Source organism: Zalophus californianus, chromosome 5, assembly GCF_009762305.2.
Source record: "Zalophus californianus isolate mZalCal1 chromosome 5, mZalCal1.pri.v2, whole genome shotgun sequence".
Classification (NCBI taxonomy): Eukaryota; Metazoa; Chordata; class Mammalia; order Carnivora; family Otariidae; genus Zalophus; species Zalophus californianus.
In genome coordinates, this window is record NC_045599.1 from 11,346,338 (window position 1) to 11,365,887 (window position 19,550).

The 19,550-nt window shown below is 40.8% G+C and overlaps 1 long non-coding RNA gene across 1 annotated transcript in view; it reads right to left on the bottom strand.

Annotated features, from left to right (window-relative positions):
* Window positions 1-18,145, bottom strand: part of LOC113928820 — a 35,587-nt gene extending 17,442 nt beyond the window's left edge. The window contains exons 1-3 of the long non-coding RNA XR_003521977.1: window positions 18,105-18,145; window positions 14,744-14,806; window positions 6,263-6,357 (exon numbers count right to left, since the gene is read on the bottom strand). This is a non-coding gene — a long non-coding RNA (uncharacterized LOC113928820). The remainder of the gene's footprint in view (window positions 1-6,262; window positions 6,358-14,743; window positions 14,807-18,104) is intronic.
* Between the last annotated feature and the right edge of the window lie 1,405 nt (window positions 18,146-19,550).

Consider the following 19,550-nt stretch of genomic DNA (forward strand, 5'->3'; position numbering starts at 1 on the left):
TTACAAGGTAAACAGAAAGCCACTGGTTCAAAGGAATTAAAAGTCCAGAATCAATTTCCCTTGCCTTTCAGCGTTAAAGTTCAAAGACATTAGGGGCACCTGGGTGGCTCAGTCAGTTGAGCATCTGCCTTCGGCTCAGGTCATGATCCCAGGGTCCTGGGATGGAGCCCTGCGTTGGGCTCCCTGCTCAGTGGGGAGTCTACTTCTCCCTCTACCCTTCCCCCCTGCTCATGATCTCTCTCTTTCTCTCACTCCCAAATAAATAAAATATTTTTTTAAAAGTTCAAAGACATTAATGTTCACAATGCACCCCTCCCAATTTCTTATTTTGTTCAGTTTTGATAGAGAGATTTTCCATCTTCAGTAAAGTTAGGACTCTGCCAGCAGCTAATCTTAGGCTGTTTCCTACCATAAATAATGTAGTTCGTAATAAGTGGTACCACTTAATGCTAAATCTTTCACAAACCACCCTTGAAAAAAAGGTCCAGAGTTAATTATTAGCAGGACATGTAAGATTACTGTAGCATTGGCCCCACAACTACCAAATTTAGAAAATGACTCAATCTCCAGTCCCTAGGGCAGTTAGCCCAGAGCCAAATTATATTCCCTGAACTCAGTATTTTGCTTAAACCAAAGAGAGTTGGCAAGGATCACTGCAAAAATTCAGGGGCCTTGAAAGGAGGAGTAGATCTCCTTGAGTTGAGCTGCAACAATGTGCCAGAATTTATGCCCCTTGTCCAGAAGCTGTGCCCTGTGAGCTTCAAATCAATTGGGAAATATCTCTTGGCAAGAGATTATGTTTGCAACTACGAATTTTCTAGATGGGGAGAAAAACCCGCTGACGCAAACCATCTTCTGTCACAGAAGAGCACTTAAGATAGTGCTGCTTTGAGTAAAGTCTAGAAATTTGGCCCCGTGGCATCCCCAGTCTTATTTAAGATACCTTTCTTTCCCATCCAGTGTATTAAAAACCTAACTGGTCATTTCTCCTGTGAACTCCATTTTTCAGGTGTTAAAGGCTATTTTGAAAAGAAGCAACATCATGACTGACGTACAGACATAAAATGAATGAGTCTTAAATATTTTATTTAACTCCTGGATTAAATGGAAGGGCCAGGCAGCTGGTTCAAATGAGTAGTCAAGGGATCACAAATATTTATGGGGTAGGGAACATTGAAATGAAGGAAGAAACGGATGCAAAACTGGCTTCAGCACAGGAGAGGGGGTAATTATTTGAAGGATGGGAGACAAGAACTGGGGCATGGTTTGCATAGTTTCAGCGCATACATTTTCCCTCCCTAGCACGCCAATATTGAATTGAATGTCAGCCCCAGGCAGTTACAGGGCATTGACCTTCGTAGATGAGCAAACCTTTTCTGTCTTTGGCCATGAGAGGCTGCTTGCCCTACCTCCTGCAGCTGGTTTGCTAGTCCTAAGAACCTGCCTTCTAATCTGAGCCATATTAAGATCACGTGGTGAGTAGTGATCTTGAATCTGCGCACAAGGCCTGTGAATCCGAGGGTAGCTCCTTCACGGGTCCCTCCTTGGTCCTGGATGCAGAATGGGATTGAGGCAGTTCCCTGCAAAGGTCTGGCACACTCGGGACCCTCCATGGCGCACCTGCACGCACCTGTGCAACTCAAAGCAGCAAGGGTATGGCCAAAGAATCTTTTTTCCTAAAATTGGATGACTGCCTCAGCAACTCCAGCTATGAATCCCTCTGCGACCTACTGAAATTGTGAGAAGGTGCAGGAGGCCAGAACACGGATGCCTGTGTAATCGCGGGACCAGCTGCAGCCGGCACAGTGAAGCCACCATCTGGGAACAGGACCCTCCCTAAGGACCAGAGGGCCAGTGCCTTCTTGCTCACCAGCCCCCTCATGGCTGTCTGCGGACGGCAGCTGTGGACCCCATACGTTTACTGAGCTCTCCTCTGTCCAAGACAACCACTGGCCTGTGAACAGAACCTCAAGTGCAGCAGTAACCTGCAAGTTCAAAGCAGACGAGGGAAAGAGGGGCTGACCTACGAGCAGCCTTGGAAGTTAATTGTACAGTTGTTCAGATACACTGCCTCAAACCCCCGTGGTCAAAAATCTCTGTAATCTGCCTTCCCCTAAACCTTCCATCTGAGACTGCCACTTTGCTCCCCAAATTAGTTCTACTTCTTATCTTATTCCAGGTCTGCTGCAAACACTTTCTGCATTCAGCTCACCCTCTCCAAACTGCAGTCCCATGAGAACCAGGCAAGAAAGAAGTGACTCTCTGCAGCCCAGCTTGAGCCACACTCTTTCGCTGGGGAGGCACTCTCTGTTTCTGGGAGGCCAAAAGCATTGGGGCTAAATGCTATTTCTTCATATCCTTCATGGGAAATACAAGAATGGGAAAGAACTACACACCCAACACAGAGTAATACTATTAACTAATGATGCATTTCTGGTTATGTATCACCAAGATTAAAAAAAAAAAAAAAAAATGTCGTCCGGTAAGCCATTCATGCCATCAAGTGTAAGAAGGAAGTTATAAATTAGAAAGAGGAAAAAAGTGAGTTGGAGTCAATGAAAGGTTATAGTTAATTATAACCTATTAAAAAAATAGCTATAAGATTTGGGGGTGGCTACTATGTACAGGAAGGCACTGTTGATACTCTTGTATTTTCTTGTTTAGTCCTCATAAAAGCCTCGTGGAGGCAGACACTATTACTGCTGTCATCCCCATTTTACAGAAGGAAATGAAGAAGAGTGGAATTAGTAACTTGCCCAAGGCCATGTGGGCATTAGATAGTGGAGCCAACTGTCTGAGTCTAAATCCCTGCTCTTGGCATCATTTCAGCTCATTTGGAAAGTACGGAAAATATATAGAAGCAGGAAACAAAAATTACTTGTCATCCTACCACTGAAAAACAACATCACAGGTTGACTGGGTGGTTCAATGGGTTGAGCATCTGTCTGCCTTCCGCTCAGGTCATGATCCCAGGGTCCCAGAATCGAGCCCTGCATTGGGCTCCCTGTTCAGTGGGGAGTCTGCCTCTCCCTTTCCCTCTGAACCTCACCCCAGTTCATGCTCTCTCTCTCTCTTTCTTTAAATAAATAAATAAAATCTTAAGAAAAAAATGAAAAACAACATCACAGATTTGAGACTATTCCTTCCGGTAATAAGAATGACAATACATTTTCTACGAGATTTTTAATCATCAGTATTTTTGAAGCAATAGTTTTTATAGGAACCAAATAGAACTGTTAATAGATATAACTGAAATTTCTGTCCAACATTTTAGAACAGTCCTACGATGAGTCTTTTCAACCACCCAGTTTTGGTTGGGAGTCCCAGCCAAGTCTTCCCTTGCTTTACTCCTTAATGGGTGAATCCATGTCTTCAACCCCATGGTTTGCCCCCTTTCCATATGGTGTTTCAGAAGGTCACCAGCTCATGTGTTTCTCATGTCAGTATCAAGTGCCTCTCTTGATACTGTAACATGATTCTGCTGAATTCTTGAAGAAAAGGCTCCCAGACCCCTTGTGACAGCATATGGCAGGCAACCACATGTCATCACAAAAGCAGATTTCTGGGCAGCCAGTAGCTTCAGAGGACAAAGCTCTCCCAAGGCCTTGGAGCTCTTGTACCACTGGTAACTGCTGGAATGGGCATCTGCCTGTGACAGAGCCCACCCCAGAGGGTGTCTGACACTTGAAAATGCAAGTGTGGCTTGAAACCTCATGCAAAAGAAAGATGAAGACCTTGCCTATTGCTATGACATCAGCCATCCACACACCCAGCAAACCCGGACAATGGAATGCAGACTAAATATATTTTACAGGAATAAACTGAAAGATCATGCTGGGGTATTTTCCCCTTAAGTCCACACAGAAGGAAATGGGTGTGGTGCCTTATCCTGTCAGGGCCTCTAAAGACCCATATGTGATTGGGAATGGTTTTGTATAGAAATAATCTTGCGGTTGGTATAAGTTTTCTCAAACTGGAAGGTGGTAGGAGGGATTTAATTGCATTCTTAAGGGCTTGGGTGTTTTGTGAGGAAGTTTAAATATTGAGTTTCCATTTTAAAGATGGTATAAAAAATCATCTTACTGGTTATAAAGAGATAATACATTTGTAGTGATAATTCACATCTGAAAAACTTTTTTGTAGACTTTTCCTTTTTTTTCAGACTTCTCTTTTTTCTTCATTTGTTTGTTTCTTAAATTCCATATATGAGTCAAATCATATGGTATTTGTCTTTCTCTGACTGGCTTATTTTTCTTAGTATTATACCCTCTAGCTCCATCTGTGTTGTTGCAAATGGCAAGGTTTCATTCTTTTTATGGCTGAATAATATTCTCCTGTATATATTTACTGCATCTCCTTTATCCATTCATCAGTTGATGGACCCTTGGGCTGCTTCCACAATTAGGCTATTGTAAACAATGCTGCAAGAAATGTAGCGATGCATATATCTTTTCAACTTAGTGTTTTTGTATTCTTTGGTTAAATACTCAATAGTGTGATTATTGGATCATAGGGTAATTCTATTTTTAGCTTTTTGAGGCACCTCCATACTGTTTTCCACATTAGCTGCGCCAGTTTGCATTCCCACCAACAGTGCATGAAGGTTCCTTTTTCTCCACATTCTCGCCAACACTTGTTTCTTAAGCTTTTGATTTTAGCCATTCTGACAGGTGTGAGGTGATATCTCAGTGTAGTTTTGACTTGCATTTTCTTGATGATGAATAATGTTGACCATTTTGTTGTTGTGTCTGTCGGCCATCTGTATGTCTTCTTTGGAGAAATATCTGTTCATGTCTTCTGCACATTTATTAATTGGATTGTTTGTGGGTTTTGGGGGATGGAGTTGTGTAAGTTCTTTATATATTTTGGATACTAAGGGCTTCTGTTTTTTAAAGTAGTGTTTCTCCCACTGAAATAAGTGGGCATATTCTTGAGATTTTATGAGAATTTTTTCCCCTTGAAAAGGTTAATATAATTCTTAAATGAGAAATATCAGTCTTGTACATTAAAAAAATTTTTTTAATTACAATATCTACCTATAATTTGGGATTAGTCTCCCTTTATCTCGGTTTCTCCATTAAATTAGTGGGAACTCATTCCCTTAAACGAGATGTAAAATCAGGTGAAATTAATAGGCTATTGCTCTTTTCAGTGGAAAGATGAGGAATTAACAGAGGATATTAATTGTTTTAGGCTTAGATGTAGTTCTTGAGCAGCAATGCACAGCACTTCAGAGAAGGGAACAGTTTGTTCTTATCCAGAAGGCTTGTGGGGTAAGGGAGATGTGGAACAGAAGCTCAGAGCCAGTGGGTCAGCTCCTCTGCAGGGGTAGAACATCCTGGGCTCGATCAGCACAGGAAGCCTTGCCAGGAGCAGCAGTGGGGCTTCTGTTTTGGCCAGCTGAGCAGAGTAAAGCTCTAAGGTGAGGACTGGTGCAAGCAGCAGGTGAATGTGTGCGTGAAAGTACTGAGTACAGTGCGTGGCACAAAGCAGAGGCTCCCTACGTGTTCTCTGAATCTTCAATTCAAATTTTGGAGATTTATATAGAACACTCACCTTGACAGGACTGTTGTTTTGATTTATATTCTGGATAAGCTTTTATATTACACTGAACCTAGCTTGGGTAGAGTCAAACAAACAGGTTCACATTTGACGAGCCTACAGTGGGTATCTACCATATGCCAGACACACGTGCTAGGCAATTTTCTAGATGAAAGCCCAATCCTTCCCCAGTCCTCCAGTGTTCTAGGGTCAACTTGTCCAATAACACCCAAATAAATAACTGCAGTCCTATCTCACGCTACTCTGGAAACCCAAAGCCCAAAGTTTCTGGAAGGAAATTCCCATTCTCCTAGCACTTTCTGTCCAGTTCACTTTATACTGAAATGAAGATCCAGCCTCTTCTTCTACATTGTACCTCAAAAAATACCGCAAATCGGGTTGTTGTGCCCATAAATTGGATTCAACTGCTTCTCTAGAAAACTGCCTCTGCATTAGGATTTTTATCCCAAAGTCCAAGAGCATTTTTCTATTTTTAACTCAACCTTTAATTTCTGTCCCCAAGGAAGCCACCCTGCTTAGAAAGACAGAAGTCCTTGCTCAGGCCAACTCTGTACTGTTGACTGTGCCTAGATCCAGAATACTAGACACACAGATTTATTTTGATGCTTATCAATGCCTAAGTAGAAGTTAAGGATTATCAGAAAAGAGGACGTTGCCTTACATTTCAGATTTCACAAGTCTTTCTATTTTAAGGTCTTACCTCAGTTGTTTTATTTTGGAACATAAAGTATTATCTGGGTAAGTGCCCCATCAGTACTAATATTGGCTGCCTTTAGAGGTCCCCTGATGCACTCACTTGAAAAGAAAGGAGGAAAATAAATTAACATAGATTTAGTCATTATTCCTGGGTATATGACCACACAATTATAATTAAACATTCTTGTAAACAAGTCTTTTAAGATTACTTTTCAAAGCCGTACAGTAAGTGGTTAAGTTTTGACAATCAGGGAAGTATACCCCTACTGAAGGAATGCAAAACAATACTGGCCTGCTATTATGTGAATGTGTGCTTGTGGCTTGCTTTGGGCTTGTGTTCAGCTGCATGTAATAGAAGCCTAACTACGATGGCTTCCTCAAAGACTCAATTCTTCTTATGAGGCAAGAAGTTTGGATATAAGGAGCTCAAGTCCAAATAAGGCAGTTCCCCAAATCCATTAAGAACACAGGCTCCTGTTCACTTTTCCCTCCCTGTCCTCACTGTGTGGTTCTAGTCCTTGTGATGACAAGATGACAGCTCCACCTCCCAGTTTCCTGCCATTTCAGGCAAGAAAAAGAAAGGAAGGGTTAGGACTAGAAGAGAGAGTCCAAAAAGTGCAAGCAAGCCGAATACCCTGTTCATCAAGAATTTTTTCCTGAAGACCCACCCAGCAATTTCTGCTTCCTTCTCATTGGTCAAAAGTTGAACTATGGTATATGGTCAAGTCTAGCTGCAAAGGAGTCTGAGAAGCTGAGTTTTTCTAGTGGAGCACATTATTCTACCCAAGCCAAATTGGAGTTCCATAGTTAAGGAGAAGAATAACGGCTGTTGGGAGAGGAATAAGCATCATCAATAAGCTAGACCATCACCGGAGGCTCAAAGCCTGCTATATTGCAAGCAGCTTACATGGAAGTGAAAATGATATATTCTGGAAAACAGATGACACTAGTGATCTACAGACCAGGGCATTCAAACTTTGGAGTGCATAATAATTGCCTGGGAAATCTTGTTAAAATGCATATTTGGGGGGTGACTGGGTGGCTTAGTTGGTTAGCATTTGACTCTTGATTTCGGCTGAGGTTGTGATCTCAGGGTCATGAGATCAAGCCCTGTGTTGGGCTCCACACTCAGCAGGGAGTCTGCTTGAGATTCTCTCTCTCCCTCTCCCTCTGCCCCTACCCCCCCCATGCTCTCTCTCTCTCTCTCTCAAATAAATACATAAATCTTTTTTTAAAAATGCATGTCTGGTAAAAGGGGCCTGGGTGGCTCAGATGGTTAAACATCTGCCTTCAGCTCAGGTCATGATCCTAGGGTCCTGGGATCGAGTCCCGCATCAGGATCCCTGCTCGGCGGGGAGCCTGCCTCTCTCTCTCTCTCTCTCTCTGTCTGTCTCTTATGAATAAATAAATAAAATTAAAAACAAATGCATGTCTGGGGAAGAGCTTGAGATTCTGCATTTCTAACAAACTCTCAGGGCATGCCAATACTGTTGATCCATGGATATTTGTAGCAAGGATGTAAAAGATGCATATGGAGAGTGTCAATAAAGTGGTTTATTGAGGGGCACCTGGGTGGCTCAGTTGGTTAAGTGACTGCCTTTAGCTCAGATCATGATCCTGGAGTTCCAGGATCAAGTCCTGAGTTGGGCTCCCTGCTCAGCAGGGAGTCTGCTTCTCCCTCTGACCCTACCCCCTCTCATGTGCTCTCTCTCTCATTCTCTCTCTCTCAAATAAAATCTTTGAAAAATGGTTTATTGATTTGTTAATAAATAACATGTCTAGGTCAGTGCATTATTTTGTATAGTATTAATTTAAAATATGTATAGCAGATTTAATAACCAAAACTGTATATGTGAACGTTTAAAATTGTCATCTACTTCAGTAAAATTTATGTACTCAAGATGGCCCCTTGAAACTTTAAAAATTAATCCCAATGATAAATTAGGAAAACAGCCTTTTATTTGGAGTTGCTTTCTAACTGGGGTATATTGAGTAACTTTATTTATTTATTTTTACATTTATGTTTTTAAAAGATTTTATTTATTTGAGAGAGAGCACAAGCAGGGGGAAGGGGTAGAGGGAGAAGGAGATACAGACTCCCCGCTGAACAGGGACCCTGACTCGGGACTCGATCCCAGGACTCTCGGATCATGACCTGAGCCAAAGGCAGTTGCTTAACCAACTGAGCCACCCAGGTGCCCCTACTGAGTAATTTTAGAGTCAAATACTCTCCTGGATTCAATACCTTACTCCTGGGGCTACTGTTTCAGTCACATTCAGTAAGACAAGCTATTTTTTAATACAGGTAGTAAGCGGAAAAAAAAAAAAAAGAGATATGGTTCTTAACACAGACAAATCTGAGTTTTGATCCCAGTTGTAGAAATGATATATTTCTACATAATAAATTATTTCAAAATTTAGTGGCTTACCACAACCATAATGATTTATTATCTCATGTATTTCTATGGGTCAGGAATTTAGGTGTGGCTTGGCTGGGCAGTTCTGACTTGGGGTCTCTCATGAAGGGGCTATCAGATGTCCACTGGGGTTGATGTCATCTGAAGGCTTGAGCAGGATTGCAAATCTACTTCCAGGGTGGTTCATTTGGTTGATGTTGGCTTTTCATGGGGGATCTCAGTTCCTCTTCCTAGGGCTGCTCGAGTTTCTTCACAGCATAGCAGGTCGTTTCATCCCGAGTGAGTAATTCAGAAGATCAAAGTTGAAGCTACAATTGTTAGCTAGGATGCAGCGGGAAGTTACTCAAATATGAGGGTTGAAGGAGGGCAAGGGACAAAAGCAGGGAAAGAATGTATCTTGTTTGTTGTTTTGTTTTTTAAAGATTTTTATCCATTCATTTGACAGAGAAAGAGACATAGCTAGAGAGGGAACACAAGCAGGGGGAATGGGAGAGGGAGAAGCAGGCCTCCCACAGAGCAGGGAGCCTGATGCAGGGCTTGATCCCAGGACCCTGGGATCATGACCTGAGCCGAAGGCAGACGCTTAACAACTGAGCCACTCAGGAGCCCCGGAATGTGTCTTGTTTTGTAGAACCAACAGTTCCAGCCAAGGAGACACCCAGCTAGGTGTTTCACCTGATAACGCCTCATGGGAGCCAGTTTGAGCTGGACTGGACCTGAGGATCTGTGCAGAAGAAGACAACCCCTTCTGAGTTGTCCTGAAGTTACTTTTGGCTCATTATAACACTAAGATCTCCTCCTATGGGCAGAGTTTTCCCCATTTTTTGAACATATGATGTGTGTACTAGCATGTTGACATGCTAAGCATGCACTATTGAACCAAAGAGCCTATGCAAGCTCCCTGCCCCCACCCCTAATGCACTGAATAAATCTTCCTATCCTAACCTCATGGGGAAACAGTGTTCTGAGAGCTATCTCCCTGTCTCCTTTCTTGTAACAACAAGTAAAACAAAATTCTTTGCTTTCAACACTTCTCAGAGTGCATTCAATAGGATGGTGACAAACCCCTTGAGTTTAGTTAGCCTCTGAAGTCATACACCATCACTTGTACCATGTTCTACTGATTTTAATCAAATCAGCTCTGATTTTAATATGGGAGTAAACTACCCAAGAGTGGGAATGTCCGGAGTAAAGATCATCGAGAGTCTTCATAGACACTGGGTGGCTGTCATAGTTCAGCTCTGCCCATAGAGGAGGTCCCATAGACCCTCTCTGCACTAATGTCCTTATCTATAAAAATGGGAATTCATAATAGCCTCTAACTCATGAAGGTGTTTGAAGATGAGATAATATATGTCAAGTGCTTTTCATTTAGTAAGAACCCAGTATGCAATTAGCCATAATCATAATAATAGCGTTATCAACATTGTTAGATGATAGCTGTGATACTGTGATTTATAATAAGAAATATAAATTTGGTCTTCCTCTCCTACACACAGCTTCTAAAACCCTTGTCATGTCCCAAGTAATCAGAGAAATGGGAGCACCTTTTGTTCTTTTGTACTAGTTCCCTAAATAGCTCCAGAGCAGAAAAGTAAAAGGAGTGTCTTTTGTTATTCACAAGGATGCCCTATCAACCCTGTCTGAGTTTACAGTCTCTGAAGTGGATTTTGGAAAGCCCTTAGATAATGAGAATGGTGGCTGGTTGCCAGGGAAACCAACTTTGTGACTAGAGAGTTTGAACTTTCAGCCAGCCCTCCAACCACCAGGGAAGGGGAGGGGCTGGAGGTTGAGTTAGTCACCAAAGGCCAATGATTTAATCAATCATGCTTAAATAAGGAAGCCTCCGTAAAAATCCCCAAAGTATGAAACCTGGAGTTCAAAGTGCTTCTGGGTTGGTGAAGACGTAGAGGTGTTGGGAGGGTGGTGTGACTGAAGAGGACGTGGGACCTCTGCCTCCTTCCCCCATACCTGGCCCTATGCATTCCATCTCTCCTACATTCAGCTGCTCCTGAGTTGTATGGTTTCATAGTAAACGAGTAACCTAGCAAGTAAAACGGTTTTTCTGTGAGCCATTCTAGCAAATTATCAAACCTGAGGAGGAGGTTGTGGGAACCTCCAATTTATAGCCCGTCAATCCAAAGCACAACTGACAACCCAGCCTTGCAGTTGGTGTCTGAAGGGATGGGGCAGTCTTATGGGGCAGATCCCTTTAATTTGTGGGATGACATTACCTCCAGGTAGATAGTATCCGCATGGAGTTAAATTTTAAGATGCCAGCTGGTGTTGGAGAACTGGTCAGTGTGAGAAAAAACTCCATACCTTCGGTGCCTAGAAGTGAAGTTTTGAGAGTACTGGGGGTGGAGAAGGGAAACAACAGAGCTTTTTCCTTTTATGGCTAACTACCTTCCCACACAAAAACTGTATCTCTCAGTCCAGTTCACCGACAAGTCCACCTTCTGTCGGTGGTCATGTAGAAGGGTGGCACAGAGCCATTCATTCCTTGATAGATTCATAGCCTGTGAGAGCCTCCCATCTCTCACATGCCGCTGCCTGCCGTACAGATCACACACTTCAGCTGTCTTTATTGAACACCTTACATTTCGATGTTACTCCACCCTTTATGCCTTTGTACATGCTCTTCCCTCTGCCTGGAACACTCTGTCTCTCCAAAACGTCACGTAACATCAACTTATTCTTCTTTGCTCAATAAATATACTGATTTGTTTTCCTATGCATTCTCCTTTCTCTTTCTTTCTTCCATATTTTCTTTCATTCATTCAACAGGTAGTTACTGAATGTCACCCATGTACCGGGAAGAAGATTGGTCAACAAGATAAAGTGCCTGTCTTCCTGTAACTTACAGTTTGGTGAGGAGGAAGATAAGAAGTATCCTCCCCTCAAAAGAAATACAGAAACATATATCACGTGATGATAAGGGCTATGAAGAAATACTTAGTGAGGTAAAGAGACAAACAGTTGTGGATGCAGGGGGCTATTTGAAGTCAGAGTAACTTAAATAATTTAAATATATTTATCTTCCTTGTAGCCTGTGAAAACCTCAGTGTCAGACATTTATTTACCTCTGCATCTCCAGTACTTAATGTGTCTGGATCCAAGCAGATATTTATTTATTTAATTTTTTTCGTTAAATTTTTTTATTGTTATGTTAATCACCATACATCACATCATAGTTTTTGATGTAGTGTCAAGCAGATATTTAGTAAATATTTGTTGAATTAAAAAAAAGAAAAAATAAATGTATGAATAAATGAATGAATGAATGAATGAATGTTAGATTCCAATATAAACCCCAGATGAGAAGCTTACAGCCCAGAGAGGTTTGATTTTTCCCAAGAAGAAACAGAGAGCAAGAAATAGAAATCTTAACTCTGAGAATACTTGCTTCAAGAACAATGCTGTTTTTACTGTGTCATATTATGCATGCCTAAAACATCTTTAATAATGCCCCATCTGTTCCTCTTTCAGTGTTGACTAGACTCGGCTACTTGAATGGAATTCTGAGAGCTTGTTTTTCCAGTTTTTTACTTAGTCTTCATGGAAACCATCACTGTTTACTCTTGAATCGACAAAGGGCTTTACCAAAGTCCCAACAGTATATTTGTCCACCTGGTCAAGCTTGGTTGGTCATAAGCCACACAGATTTGAAATGCACAGATCAGGAACCAAGAAAGAGTACCCACTGAGATCCCCTAAGATTCTATTATAGAGGAAAAAGAAATCTGGGACAATAGTTCTCAAAATTTTTGGCTCAAGAAAACCGTCTGAAAAATTACTGAATACCCTGGATGCCTCGGTGGCTCAGTCAGTTAAGCATTCAACACTATTGATTTCAGTTCAGGTCATGATCTCAGGGTGGTGAGAATGGAGCCCTGGGTGGGACTCTGTGCTGAGCGTGGAGCCTGCTTAAGACTCTCTCTCCCTCTCCCTTTGCCCCTCACCCGCTCTTAAAAAAAAATTGAACACCCCAAACTGCTTTTGTGTATGTGAATTATATCTATTGATATTTGCTGTATTAGAAATTAAAACAATAATTTTTAAAAATATATTAATTTATTTTAAAATAACAATAAAAATGCATTACTATGTTAACATAAATAACATTTTTATGAAAACTAATTGCATTTTTCAAACTAAATACATAATGAGGAGAGTGGCATTGTTTTATATTTTGAAAATCTCTTTAATGTCTAGCTTACTAGAAGAAAGCTGGGTCCTCCTATCTGCTTCTGCATTCAGTTTGTTGTGATACCACTCATCATTTGGCCTCTGGAAAACTGCACTGCACGTCCATGAGAGAATGAGTATGAAATAGTCAAATAACATTCTGTGCTTATTGCACCAAGAATGAGTATTCTTGGTAGCACGTGGCATGTGGAATTTTCCTGTTCATTAGATTTCACTGTAGCTAAAAGTCCCTTAAACACAGTTCTTCAAAGTACGAAGATATTTACTTTATACCATGAAAGAAACAGAACAATTTTTTTTTCTAGAAGGAGCTAAAGAGATCACTAAAGCTAATGAAAAAAAAAAGTAAACATAAAATAAGGATAAGAGAATACTCTTACTCCATGCATTTGCCAAACTGGCCTTTCTTGAGTCTTGCTCAAGTGATGTCTTTCTCACCTCAAGATCATAAAATTTCTTCTCTATGATCTCTTACTGTTAAAAATAACATTAATATATCTTCTAATATGGAACCAGCCTTGCATTCCTGAGCTAAACTCTACTTGCTAATACAGTGATGCATTTCATTTGCTAATACTTCATTTGTGCTTTTTACAGCTGGGTACCCAATTACAAACAGTTTTGTTTGTTTTTGTTTGTTGTTGATGGTGGTATTCCAGTTTAATAGAATGAAGCAGGGAACTTTTCATTTTTGTGTATGTCTGGATTAAATTATCTGTTCCTTGAAGGTCTGAGGTAATCTGTCCACAAAAGAATGTGGCTTGGTGACACTTTTGTGGATAAATGTTTGGCTCTAGAAATGTTTTTTTCTATTTTTCCCATAAATACTGGTCTATTCAGATTTTCTATTTTTCTACCATGTATGTTATCTTCTGTAAAGAAACACTGCATTTAAAATTTTAATGTCATAAAATTATATGTCATAATATAGAAAATGTCTTTATATAGTAAAGTCCTATATTTTATTTCTATGCTTTTTCCTTTTCTCTTTATCAGATTTTTCAAAATTGGATTCTTCAGTTTTTTTTTTCTCTCTCTCTCATTTGCTTACTTATTAAAAAGCAAAACAAAACAAAGTTTTAACTATTTTCCCCCAAGAAACAGCTGGCTCTGATTTTACCTGACCACTTTATCCAATAAATATGAATGTATCACCAATAATATGAAGACTATGCCTGTTAACTTACAAATATTGTCACTGAGAGGTCGGGCATTACAATATGTATAAGGATTACAGCATTTCTGATAATCTATTTTCTTCATCTTTTGTAAATTAAGCTTTGAGTTTCTGAAGCACATAATGTTAAACCCCTATCACCTACAATGAACTAAATTTAAGATATTACAATGTGTATAAAAAAATGTATTTTCCTGGGGCCCCTGGGTGGCTCAGTCAGTGAAGCAACCAACTCTTGATTTCGGCTCAGGTCATGATCTCAGGGTCATGAGATCGATTCATGCATGGAGCTCCATGCTAAGCGTGAAACCTGCTTGGGATTCTCTCTTCCTCTCCCTCTGCCCCTTCCCCAGCTCGCACGCCCTCTCTCTAATATAAATAAATAAATCTTTAAAATAAAAAATAAAACCCTCTTAAAAAAAGAAAGAAGAAAATGCTAGAACTCATCAAACAGAAGTACAGGATGAGATCATCAACACAAAAGGGCAAAGTTGAGGAAACAACTGTTTCATCTGCGAGCACTCAAGGGTCTGGAATCTGTTCTCCTACAACACATAAACCTCATCTTATGTGACCTGTGTATTTTCCCCATTCAAATAAAGCCTTCATTGCCCACATGAATTTAGACTTCAATGTCTCTCAACAAGTCACAGAGGCACAATTTGACAGAATCAGCTCATACCTCTCCAAATGCTTTGTTTCACATGTTACTCCTGCAGAAGTCTGGTCATTTGACTCTCTTTATCTGAGAAAGGATAACAGGTTGTGTTGCAATGAGGTCTATGAATAAATACATAAAATGTGGTAATACTTGCTAATATCTACTAGAGACTTCTTATTTAACTATTTTAATCAATTCTTAAATCTTTCTTCAACGACTTTATTTTTTAGAGCCTTCCTCCCTCTGGCACGCCCTCTCTTCCTTCCCTCCCATCTTCCCTCCCCTGAGGTAGACATCAGGACTTCCGGGCTGTGCTAGGTTATAAGCAAATTCTTCATCTAGATCTTTTTACCAACATTTTTTTTAAAGATTTTATTTATTTATTTGAGAGAGAGAATGAGAGATAGAGAGCACAAGAGGGAAGAGGGTCAGAGGGAGAAGCACACTCCCTGCTGAGCAGGAAGCCCGATGTGGGACTCGATCCCAGGACTCCAGGATCATGACCTGAGCCGAAGGCAGTCGCTTAACCAACTGAGCCACCCAGGCGTCCCTTTTTACCAACATTTTATCTTCAATTTTGTCCATTCTTCTATAGAACTTACTGAGTTTTTAAGTTTTCTATGATTATGTTCTTGATCTCTAAGAATTGTTTGTATTCATAATTGCATATCTTATTATATATGAATATATATATATATATATATATATATAAAATCTGTATTCCTCTTTTATTACACAAAGATATTCATTAGAACTACCTTGGAATCTTTTCTTCAAGTGTTGGTTGTTTGTTGGGGTTGATGCTTTTCTTTCCCGGTATTACTTAAATGGTGATTCTTGGTTGTGTGCTTAACTTTGCATCTGCGGTTCTGTGTATACATATCTGTGGATTTGGCTTCTGTTTCCTACAGCTTGCCTCCAGGGATTGTGGGGTGGGGCAGGACAAGTGGCTGGAGGAGGTGTTCCAACAGGTGTCTTCTGTGTGAGAGTCCTTCCTATCCCTCTCATGAGTCAGCAGCTGTGCAGGGCACTGCTCCACTGTTTCAGACCTAGGGTCCATCGTGGGGTCAAGATCTACTGCCACTGCTTTGTGTAAATGGGAAAAAGAGGAAGGGCCAACCTGCCCAACCGTTCTGCACAGGATTCCCTAATTGATAACCATGACCTCCCTTTGCTCCATTGCATCTGCTGAATGGGCTTGCAGGTTCCTGGAACTATAGTTAGATCTCACAAAATTACTTATTACAGATTTCCATTAAACCACAACTATTCTTTGACTTACTTTTTAAAAAGGCAACACTATCTCTTAATCACATTCCTGGGGTATTTATTGATGTCACAGAGAGGGCAGAGTCATAGTTTTGAATAAAGCAAAGAGGTAAGCAAAAGCAAAAGGGCTAAATGCAAAGTCAGACTTCATTTTCAGAATCTTTTAGTGGGAAATTATTGCCATCATCAACAAAAAGGAAAACTAAGCACCACCTTTTACGGAATAGATCTTAAATATCTCTGTATAATTCCGGGGAGATTAAACGAGAGAGGAAAAAAAAGCATACGCTCAATAAAATTTATGTTTTTAAAGAAACCCAGGCCATTCAGATGATATATTTTTAAAAATTTTTAAATTTTGGAAAACAAGTCTTTTTACTGTTATGTAAAATGTTTAATGTTTGTTATAGCCAGAATATTATATTTAGGTGGGGTTGCCAGTTATCCTATATATAGGACATGCCCCATACTTATGTTGTCCTGTGTCCTATATTTGTCATGACACCTTAAGTACCCTGTATTCAGCTTTAAGAAATTACAAAATTCAGCAGTTAGAGCTATTTTTCTGCCACAGTGATTGCTGCTTCCATCACTCACATGGCAATACCAGCTGAAAACCATACCTCTCCAAACATGTGAACAATCTCTTATTGTCTCTCCTGCAGCTTTGGGTGCAGGGAGACCAACTGGGGGAACTCAGAATTAAAAGTATTTATTTTTCATTCTCAAGAAAAGACTATTCTTCAACCAAATTCCCAAGCTGTGAACAAGTAAGCACTGTTAATTCAAGTTAACTTTGTACCAGTGCACATGCTCTGAAAATCAGCCAAACAGCCAGACCCTCACTCCTCTGGCCCTGCTTCTGGAAAGCAACCAGTTAACAGCCTTACTCCAAGTGTCTAAAAGTGAGCAACTCAGTAACAGCCCCAAGCTTCTGAAAGCTGTTCAATGATAAGCACCCCGACCCCATCCTGAAAGTCAGCAGTCTGTGACAGCCCATGCTTCTCCATAAGAGCCATTCAGAAAGGACCTCACTCCAGGAGCCATGCTCCTAAAGGTCATGGTTAGCTGGTCAGCAACAGCCTTCCTCCAGTGACCACATTAACACAGCTGAAAATCCTTCTGTCTCTACACATTCCCGCTTCTCAAAGCCCACCAGTCTCTGAACGCCAAGCTTCTCAAAACCTTAGGTAGGATCAACTCTGGCTTTTTCAAGGAAAGTGTCTTTACAAGCACAGCTGACATTTGAACAATCTAGGGGTTAGGGGCGCTGACCCTGCAGTTAAAAATCTGTATATAACTTTTGACTCCCTAAAAACGTAACGGCTAAGAGCCTACTGTTGACCAGAAGCTTTACTGTTAACATAAACAGAGGGGATGGGTGGCTGGGGTAACTGGGTGATGGGCAGTAAGGAGGGCACGTGATGGAATGAGCACTGGGTCTTATACAAGGCGGATGAATCACTCATCTCTACCTCTGAAACCAACAATACGTTATATGTTAACATTGTATTGCTTTTGATGTAGACCATGCAGTTGTTTGGGCAAAGGTGCTGAAAAAGTTCATTCACAGTTGAAGAAAAGCATATGGATATATTCCATAGAAAGCATCGGCTGTCTTGCTCATATTCTGCATAATGCCGCTCGAATAGCACGTGATGTTCTTTCTAATGACACTATCATGGCACTGTTACAAAACGGTTCCCTTACCTCAGCATTGGCATTATTTAAATCTCTCAAAACAGCTACTGGCTCTCTAACAAACACATGTGAAGGAATTCTCAGTTTATCGCTTGAATTATAACATCATACTTTAATTGTGAAGAAAAGGAATCCTACTTTGTGGCTGAGTTTTAACACAGTAGTCCCCCCCCCCCCTTATCACAGGGGATACATGGCAAGAACTCCAGTCTGAAACCCCAAATAGTACCGGATCTAATGTTTTTCCTGTACCTATATACGCACGATAAAGTTTAAATTTATAAGTTAGGCACAGTAAGAGGTTAACAGCAATGACTACTAATAAAATAGAACAATGATAGCAATATCCTATAATAAAAGTTATGGGAACGTGGTCTCTGTCTCTCAAAATATCTTATTGTACTATACTCACCCTTCTTGTGATCGTGTGAGAGGGTAAAATGCCCGCCCGCTAAGATGACGTGAGGGAATGACACAGGCGCTGTGACGTCACTGACGCAGCGTTGGGCTCCCGTTGACCTTCTGACTCCCGTTCGGTGGGTCATCCGCTTCCGGTGGGGGTTGACTACCTGGAACGAAAACTCTGGAAAGCCGAATCCCGAATAAGTGCGTGTGGGGGGGGGGGAACTGGCGTCATTTATCCAGTAAAAGCTACCGATTTCTTGTCAGTACCCTTTAATCACTTTAATTAGAGGATGATGCCAAGTGAAAGAAGAGCTACAATGTTTTCGGTGTACTCCATTGTTGGAAGGAACTTGCTGAGTGTCTTAAGGAAAGAATCGATGGCAAATTTATCCCTTTCATTACCAAAGCTGTTCCTAGAAAGGGCAACAGAACTTTTGAACAGGAAGAGGAATTCCAACTTGAAGTAGATAATGGCACTTGTTATAACTTGTTGTTCTTTTTTAAAGATTTTATTTATTTATTTGACAGAGAGAGACACAGCGAGAGAGGGAACACAAGCAGGGGGAGCGGGAGAGGGAGAAGCAGGCTTCCCGCGGAGCAGGGAGCCCGATGCGGGGCTCGATCCCAGGACCCCGGGACCATGACCTGAGCCAAAGGCAGACGCTTAGCGACTGAGCCACCCAAGCGCCCATAACTTGATTTTGAAGTCAGTATTATCCTTTGAAGAATTTGATTCTTTTACTGGATGTTACGAAATGTTCTTCCAGCATGGGACTTAGGAATCACGTGTATTGTCAAAGAAGAAGAAAATAAAAATGGACAACAAGCCTCTTTTATATCAATGGACAGTGTTTTAAAAAAGTTATTGATCAAGGGACGCCAGGGTGGCTTATTCGGTTAAGCGTCTGCCTTGGGCTCAGATCATGATCCCAGGGTCCCGGGATCAAGCGCCGCATCTCCCAGCCTTCTTCTCCTTCTCCCTCTGCCTGCTTGGGAGCTGCCTACATTGTGCGTTCTCTCTCTCTCTCTCTCTCTCTCTCTCTCTCTCTGTCAAATAAATAAATAAATAAAATATATATATTTTAAAAAGTTACCGATCAAGAGATGCAGCCTAATCTTAAAGAATATAAGAACAAGTTATTGGGACACCTGGCTGGCTCAGTCAGTAGAGCATGTGGCTCTTGATCTCAGGGTCATGAGTTCAAGCCCCACATTGGATACAGAGCCTATTTTTTAAAAAAAAATAAGTAAATATAAATATAAGTAAAAGCAAATTTTGCCATGAAAGATGGCATGTGCTTCAACAAATGAAATTTGAAGGACAATTATCAGAATTTTAGCTTTATATATTTAGCATACTGGCTTATAATGCTAATATTGAGCATGACTAAAGAATAAAATAAGCTGAATGTGACCACCACTGTACATGATATGTTACAATGTAAACGGAATA